Raw genomic sequence first — 9823 nt, 5'->3', positions numbered from 1 at the left:
ATGAAGGTCATTGGCCTAATTATAAATTTAATAGATTTGTAAAAGATGCTTGAAGATTGTATGAGAGGGGATGCATGATGACCTCTATGCAAAAAGACATATCTTTGATGGATCTAATGTCAAGTGATGATGTGTGATGTCCCTAATGTAACTTAAACAATGTACCAATATAAGCTTATAATGAAAGATGTGATGGTTGACTAGGATACCTTTAAATAGATTGGTGAACATCATGTGATCGAAACCATAAAAATGTGATCATGTTATATAGGCAGGCTTTAATTTATATGTAAATTATTTACATGATCATGAAAGCATTTGGAAAATCATATTTTTGTCTACATGGATAGTATATCTAATGATTTAAGAACAATGGACACAACAAATTTGCATATGGAACATGGCATGAGCAATAAAGCATGGATAAATTGGCATGTATGTGGTCCTAGTATATGTAAATGTTTGCGCCATAGAAATGTGTAATAATTCTTATAGATAAGCATGAAGGTGCAAATAGTATCTTCCTAAACAATAGATACACATGAAGGTGTAAATGGTATGATCCTAAACACACACACACACAGGTAGTTACCAATAGATGAGTAAAATAGTACAAGTTTCATATAGTGAAAGGCAGTGGGAAGAAGATAACAATCAATGAATAACTGCCCTTTAATATAGGTAAAGTGTGAAATATATGGCATAGAGAGTGCAAGTGATTAGAGAGAAGGCTCAATGTGCCAAATGTAAAGATGTAGAAGCATAAATATAATTGTTGAGAGAGTATTGATCTCCAAGTCATGTTGCCTATTAGTGTCAAACACTTAGTCATCATTGCAACCGAGCCACATAATGAATACCAAATGATTATGGACTTGTATATATTTCAGTTTGAGTCGAGCAAGTCTTAGGTGGCTGAGCACCCCAGTATATATTGAGTGCCTATTTATGCTGAGCCAAGTAAGAAGTCAGCAAACGTCAAGTTAAGCAGAATCAGTTCATGCTGAGTCACACAGTTAGTGTCGAGCATACAAAAGTCGAGTTAAGTAGAGTCAGTTCATGTCGAGTCACACAGTTAGTGCCAAGCATACACTAGCCGAGGGACAACATGAGTATTAGTTGTGACCAAGCATCAAGGTATTCAAGTGATGAGTAAACCAGCTTTGGTATATGTGTTTAGAATGGCACAAACACTTATGCAAATTATTATGGCTGACTTCTACATGTGATTTAATGATTGTGGAGACAACTAAGGAGGTGTTTATGTATTTTTCCAGAGATCATCAATCCCTATGAAGGCAGTATAACCAATCAAAAAAATAGCAGGACTAAGTAGCAAAATAGAGAAATTTGGGTCATTAACTGTGACAAACCCTAAATCAATGTATGTGCATGAGAGATGGAGGAGAGATTGAAGAGTCAAGTGTATGAGTGAAAGAAGGTTATGTTTGATAATTAGAAGCAAAGATCAGACATAACAACCTAGCAATGAAGGACATAACATAGTTTATCAGATATTGGAAAGAGGAGATCCACAATCTAGCATCAGAGTGCTAACCAAAGGATCAGGTATTGATACATTCTAGCAAGTGAATCATGGTAAATATCTTAATAAAATGGTCCTAGCAGGCCTCTTCAAATCTCCTAAAAAAGTTCTTACTTAGTTGTAAGTTTAAATCCTTTAATCAAGGTAGACTAAATAAGTCTTGTAAGCTCTTAGCAGGGCAAACCCCTCACATGGTGGATCACTAGAAGTGATCAAACATTGTAGACTTAATAGGCACACTTTATTGTTGTAGTACTGAAGATTTGTGGGTGTCATCCCCACCCTAGTTTTAACTTCACCTTGGAGGGTTTCTGGGTAACCAAATATTTTGTGTTATGTGTTTACATTTACTTTCATGTCTATGCATGTGATGGATAGTTAGATCTATTTCATTTTATGGTTATATGATTCATGATGCTGATATGAGATGGGTTAATGGTGAATGCATTCAATTTCTTTCAAATAGTTAAGAGTTTTATAGATCTTGATTCCCCTTGCTGAATCTTACTTTTCCAACAATATATCCAACAATTTGTATGAGAGCTTTGTTCTCTTAGAAGAAGTCTAACCACTTGAGAGTTAGATCTTGGAGATGGAGGCTTATAAGTTGGGAAAGATCATTGAGAATCATAAGCTTGACATATAGATCATACTATGGTAGCTTGAAGCAGCAAGAGAGGAGTTGAAGAAATCCTTGAAGAGAAGAAAGGAATTGGCTATCCAACGTGATGGCACTCTATATCAAGAAGAAGACATTGAAGGACTACTTGACTATTGCAATTCTAGTGAAAGTGATGCAACAATAATAAACCTATTGGAAAGAAACAACACGTTGAATGAAGAGGTAAGAGCACTAAAGAGAGAACATAAAATCTAGTCAGTAAGATTTTGTGAAGCAACTGAATAGGAAAAGAAAGCTAAAGAGGATAAAGATCATATATCTACAAGATCTGATGATAAGAACAGTGAAGTGTAAAGGCTTACTCAAAATCAATTTGATATGGTCAGTAGACTACTCCTTACAACTCAAGAGTTCAATAGAAAGGATGTGGAGATTTCTAATCTAAAATTTGAGAATGAGCGTCTAAAGAATGAACTGAAATGTTAAAATGAATTCATTAAAAGGTTGAATAAACCTAAAGAAGTTGTAAGATATTATGAAGAGCTAATCAGATCACAAAGAAGACCCCATGACACATTTGATCTAGGCTATACTAAGCACCTATGTGAGGAAGGAGTGGAGAGAAAAGAAATTCAAAGCCAAAGCACAACAAACCTACATGCTATCATTGTGGTAAGCTAGGCCACACAAAAAATATTTGCATAAGCAAGAATGGTAAGAAAAATCATAAACCAAAATTCAATGGATGTTGTTTTAATTGCAAGAAGCAAGGACATCAAGCACATGAATGCAGGTCAAAGGCTAGTAGTACACCTATTGCACCTAGATTTGAAGGTCATTGCTATTTGCCAAAAATATGGACATAGTGCTCAAGAATTCAGCTCCAAGAAAAAATCTCACTGGACATCCAAGAAGCAAGGTTATACACCTAAGAAAGGTAATTCTTATAACCAAGATAACAACACATGGCATAATTTTCATTATTGTGGTGAGTGTGGTCATGGGCAGCAAATTGCATAAAGACACATTTTAGAGGTAAATCTAAGAGTTGGATGAATGGAAGTTTAGTTTGCTATAGTTGTCACAAGATTGGACATGTGAGCAAGAACTAGAGGACCCGAGTACCAACACCTAGTAATGAATAGAACAAGGAAAAAGGAAAAGTTGATGCAGAACAAATAAGGAATGAGATGAATTAGACTTGGAGAAAGAAGGAAGAATAAAGTAGTGGAACTAGTGAAGCCAAGGTCACCCAATCTGATGGATCAGGTGATCACACTACTTCTAACTAAGAAAAGAAGGCATGTAAGGAATTGTACATTTGAATGTTACATTATAAACTATCTCCTAACATAAAAAGTGTTAAAAGTCCATATCTACTTAAATCAAGATGTATTAGGATAGATTTGAGACAAGAACCGAGCAAAGAGTTCATATGCACAATTGATGTTGAGTATCAGTATTAGTGTCTATAGTGACTGAGTATCACTATGTGAACTAGGCTCCCATATAGACCGAGCTGATGTGTTCACCAAGCCAAGTGTGGAAATGGTAATGATGATTAAGTGGTGGTCTTGACCGAGTGATGGAGGGAAGGTATTGTGAATCAAGTTTTATGTTGAGGTCGGGCCAGCTATATTGTAGGTCTACCATAGTACAAATCATTTATTGAAGACCTAATTCAACCATTTGAAACTATATAGAAAAATTTGAAGATCGTTATTACTTATTGAATGATCAGAGAAACTATAGAGTGATTCAAAGGCGATTGATCGAGTGATTTGTGTGATTCCACTAATACATTTGGCATCGATTTGTGATGGCTAGGTGTCGCAATTACGACCGCAATGTGTCGCCACTGCGATAGTAATAGACATCGTTGTTTTTTAGTTGCAAATTACGACGTCTATCTTATGCCGTTGCAATTACGACGCCTATTCGTCGCTATGAAAACACTTTATTAAGACACGAACCCTATCACAATGCTTGCGGCATATGTCGCAATTGCGACAGCCACCACAAGAATTGCGACGGGGCTGCAACAACATCTGCTGATGGGGTCGCTGTGGCGGTGATGTCAACAGTCATCGCAATGCTTGCCATGGGAGTCACAATTGCGACATCCATGACAAGCATTGTGATGGGGCCGTTGTGGCGGCGATGCCAACGACTGTCGCAATGCTTGCTGTGGGAGTCGCAATTGCGATGTCCACTGCAAGCATTGCGATGGGGCCACTGTGGTAGCGACGCCAACGGTCATTGCAATGGTTGGTCGAAGTCCTCTACAAGCATTGTGACGGGGCCCCTATGGTGGCGATGCCAACTGCCGTCACCACCATAGCGACCCCGTCGCAAGCATATTCAGCCTGTTGCTTTAGCCACAAACATATTTGCAAGTTTGAGAAGTAGAAATATATCTCCATTTCTCACATTTATTTGATGAATTTCAGAAGTATAAGGAAAGGAAATATTGGCTGCAGGGATCTAACATTGAATCATTGAAAAAGTTTGAAGTAATGCATCTTTTCATGATATTTTGACTTCATTATCAACTGTCTGCAGTGTTTGCCATATTTTCTGAATGGTTGCTAGCAATGTGATTTTTCCTCTGTTTTATAGGTTTTACCCCAACATTGGTTTGGCATTGAGCTTGACAAAAAACTCTATCTTGCATTGTGCTACAGTTTCTCTTGATTTGTTCTCGTGAATGAATTCCCTTTACTGGCAATCTTGGCTTTTCTATTTGAAAGTGATTGAAAAGGATTGCTCTGTCGATTGGAATATTTTCCATAAGAGTCATCTATGCCATCTTCATCCTTTAATTGTTTAACCTTTTTCCTTCTGCCACGGTCATATTCTTCATCCCTACATAAATCACACAAGATTATGGAAACACAACAACATAGACATAGATAATTGATTATTGTCCATAGAAACACTTTATGCACGAATAGACTGCTATGCTATTATTTATAGATAGAGCCCCATCTTGTTTGCATGTTTCTCCTCTATCTGTAAAGCTATTATTTGACTGACGAGGAGCAAACAAGTTTTTCTCCGTGCTAATTTTAGAGTCTTGCTCAACATCAGAATATTGTCTAGCTTTACTTAAACCAAGTCCACCAGGAACTTCTCTTTGTTTCTTTAGCTTAGTACCATTTCCACTAGAAAGCTGCCTATTTACAAGGGGCATCAGAGTATCACAAAATTTAGCAATGTTACACCCATTCTGAACCACACTAGTTGTATTTTTTGATGTCTCAGTTTGCTGCACAGAAACATAGAGAGCAGACAAGTTTTTCTCTGTGCTAATGTTAGAGTCTTGCTCAACATCAGAATATTGTCTAGCTTTACTTAAACCAAGTCTGCCAGGAACTTCTCTTTGTTTCTTTAGCTTAGTACCATTTCCACTAGAAAGCTGCCTGTTTATAAGAGGCATTGAAGTATCACAAAATTTAGCAATGTTACACTCGTTCTAAACCACACCCACTGTAATTTCAGATGTCTTGGTTTGCTGCACAAAAACACAACCATTTATTTTGTTTGACAGACCCTTTCCACGGGATTGTTGTGTATACTTAGAAGCGACTAAACATGCAAAACTTTTTGCAGCTGGATACTCTTTTCCAGAAGGCATTTTTGCAAAGCATTTCTACTTAAGAAAAATGTCAGCCTTCTTAAGCTGTAACTTTGTGCATTTCTTCCTTTCATTGGATCGTTTCTTCCTCAAAATATGCATTGCTCTTAGAAGAAAATGCCCCTTGAAAGACAATGCTTGTAAAAACCGAGGACATGGAAGATGCTTCATAAGCTTCAATTTGTTTCTACTAACGAGGTAGTGGTTTTCCTCATGGTGTTTTTGGTACTTTTGGCTGGAAATACATTTAGTTTCTTGACTATATTTCTGCAACCTATGTGGATGCATAGCTTTTACACATGACCCATTCATTTCCCTTCCCTTACAGAGCAAAGTACCATTTTTGCCTCCTTGCCAAAAGGAACCTATAAATATTCGTTAGGACTAAAAGCAATTTTTTCAAAAACAAACATATTGTGTTGCATAAAAATGTAACTAAAGGAAAACACATTAAGCAACTAATGCACATTCCTACATTATCATGCAAAACCTCAAAATATGAAAGAAAGACATGTAAATGAACAACATGAAACAAACAAGAGTATTAATGACATCAAAATAGCACTATGCAAACCTCATGAAATCATCAAGTGTAGATGATTTCCTTGCACATGGGATGTGGTTGCTCACAAGTCCAGCAGCATAACAATAAGGTAGATAGTGCCTCTTAAAAATGAGGAGAGGGCTCTCCTTTTATAGGAAAATGGATGCAATGGACGGCTAAGATTGAATGAAAGATGGAGGGCTAAGATCTCTCAGGATTGATGAGGTGTCAATGAGGTGGAGGACAAGTAGACTCCACATGGATTAGGGTTTTGACCATTCAAAGGGGGCAATATGCTCACACATGTGTGAGAAACCTCTGATGGTGACATGATCAATGAGGTGTGAGAAGCATGGCTTCTCACACATGTGTGAGACACCTTGGTTCACATGTGAAGGGGGACAAGGTTGTAAGAGGCATGCAAGACATGAGGGATGAGGGAAGTGTGAACATCTCTCACACATGCGTGAGGATTCTTCACATGTGTGAGAACACACTTAGGATCAAGAGGTGATTAGCTAGGATGATTAGGAAAAGAAAGCATGATTAGGAAGTGGGTAGGTTTAGCAAGATGGGTTAGGTAGGATAGTGAGGTTAGGTGAGGGTTAAAGGTAGGAGCCATGTGCTTAAATAGGATTAAATTTAATATTTAATTCGAAGAGGGATTAGGCAAGGATTAATTAAGTAAACAAAGTACTTAATTAAAGGGGATGGGTTAGGATTTAATAAACCTTAGTTTGTTTAAATCAAGAAAAGGTGAACATAATTAAATAAATGTAAAATTTATTTAATTAAAGGTAAGGGAATTAAATAAATAATAAATATTTATTTAATTGGTCAAGACATGTGATTTGGACAATTTTAGGTGTCTACACATATACACTGCAACATTAATACGAAAAACAAGCACCTGAAATAAGGAACCATCTTCCAGGGATAGGAGCTTAGCAGCCTCACTCTCATTATCGATAGAATTGTGGACCACACTATCATTCTCTAGATGCTCACTAGCTACAAGTTTACTATTTGAATCATTTTTTGGAAGTTTAGTAGCATGATGCTGAGTAATAATACCTGTCAAACCATTTGTAGAATGTTTGACATTCTCATGATCTCTTACCATTAATTTTTGAATAAGCTTCATAATTTCTACCAATATAGTTCTCATTATCATTGCTCACATCACAATTCCAAGAATGTCTAACAACCATATCATTAAAATTACCCACAGAATCAGTTCCCTTTATTTTAGATTCCTGCTTCTTAACATTATTACTAGACCCATTCGATGTGCATCCATTACTTATGGTATGACTTGACTAGAAGACATTATTTGTTTGAATACCATTGGTTCTTGGAGGCACCATCTGTAATGTAGCATCATGATCTGGATTTACTGCATCACTGGCTAGAACTTGTGTTCTTTTCTAGACTTTCAAAAATGAAATTGACATTTGACAAATTTTCTACCTGTTGGGGTATCTTGTTTACACCTGCAACACTAAAAGAGATTGTTTTCGTTTGGAAAGAATGCATGTTTTCTGTCACCTGGGGGGCATATGAATCTTGTAAGTGGTTTTCCTTTGGATGTCCAATGTTCAATGACACCCTCTTCTTTAGTTTAGAGCCATTATACTGAGATTCAGACCCACCTACTGTTTGAATGCTAGTTTTCTTATCTCGTATATAGAATAGCATGTAAGCTTTTTGGGAAAGCACACTTTTCTCATTGACTGAATAGATCTAGAGTACAAAATGTCATAAGAATAACTTCAATTAGTCTAAGCAACTTTAGTATAATTAGTGTTACCATATAAAGAAAAGGTTCTACATAAAATTTTAGTTCTTTTATGTATTTTGTTATACACAAATTATAATGAGCTTACTCCACAAAATTAAACATGTCTTCACAACTGTAGCAAATGTATACCTGATTATCATCTAAAGCATGGCAGATGCCTATGGATGAACGAATAAAGTAGAAATAATGACCAGAATGTGTGCTCCAACCATCATGAACAAGAACACCATAAAGAGTGTACTTAAAATTGCCCTCCTGTGATTGATCAATAGACAGAGAAACTAGAATATCATTCAAATGTGCAAAATTTATTAAAAAAACAGTAGATATTACAAAAACTATATTATTAGATTCCACTGAAAATGTGATCCACTGGCAAATAATATTGTAAGGGCTACTTACATGCGAACTGCTAACAAATGGTTTGAGATCCAACGTACAATCAAAGTCTACTTTTTTGTCAATTTTTCCTCCAGATCCAACTACACTGAAGCGCTTGAGATGAATTGCAAGAACATGTGGTGCTTTATAAATTTTGAGTTGTTTTAGAGCCTTCACTTTTACTTTGCATCGTTCACATTGATATCTTTTCACACCCCCATCTAACTACTCCACTGCCGTGTAATGGGATAATGCTTTCAACAAGGAATCTGCTCGAATGATCTCCAGGCTCAAATCTAAGAAATGATCAAATTTATTTGAGCAATAAGAACATTGTGTGCACTTCACCTACAAGCCAGGTTGAAACAATTGTTAATGAATAAAATACTTTTCTAAGACTATAACCTAGAGTTCATTTGTAATAATTCAATACTGATATGTTTTTTAAAAAGAAGGTTTTAGAATCTCATGAACCTCTTTTTTAGCTATCATTGAACATATTTTTTATTTAAGTGTTGTCAATATTAAATTTTAATGGATCCAGGAATCAGCTTGAGAAAGATTGAAACATGTTATCATTCAATTCCTTCATACAACATAATTATTTATGATCCAAGTTGGACAGAATTACAGAAGAAAAAGGGATTTAAAAAAGAAATCGATCAACCAACATGTAGGTGCCATGATGAGATGACACACACCTGTCCATATGCAAGAACTATGGCATTATAACCTTGGAATAAACCATCAACAAGTGGAGCAACACATTCTCCAAAAAACATTGATGATGGAGAACCAGTGCTGCCATACATGTGATCAAATGTAAATGAATGCGTACCAATTTGCACCTGCAAAATTATAATCAGAAATTGGTAGAAGTTAGAAATATACTCTACGACTCCATTGAATGTAAAACCTAGATCTCAGAATCTATATGATTAAAATACAAGGCATTAATGGATTTCAATAAATTGAAGCAAGTACTGAGAAAATATGCATCATGCACTATTTAAAAAATAAATGGCATGATAGTATTTTCATGTGCACATATTAATATACAAAAGAAACTAGCAATTTGAAAGCTGTGTTTAACACAGAAGTGTAATTAAACAACAAGAGAGTTGGAATTGTAAAGATTATTGTTACTGTATTTCTAACACTGTAGTTTTATAATGAAAAAAAGTTATGTCGAGTTGCTCAACACACACACACTGAATATTAATTTGTGTAGATTCAATTACTAAGAGTCTAGTTTAAAAGTGTGCAAATTTGGCTTGAGATGCTAACTTTAT

Source organism: Cupressus sempervirens, chromosome 1, assembly GCF_028749045.1.
Source record: "Cupressus sempervirens isolate cs-2001-9-10 chromosome 1, ASM2874904v1, whole genome shotgun sequence".
Lineage (NCBI taxonomy): Eukaryota > Viridiplantae > Streptophyta > Pinopsida > Cupressales > Cupressaceae > Cupressus > Cupressus sempervirens.
The sequence above is the reverse complement of the archived record's forward strand: the minus strand, read 5'-3'. Positions refer to the sequence as shown.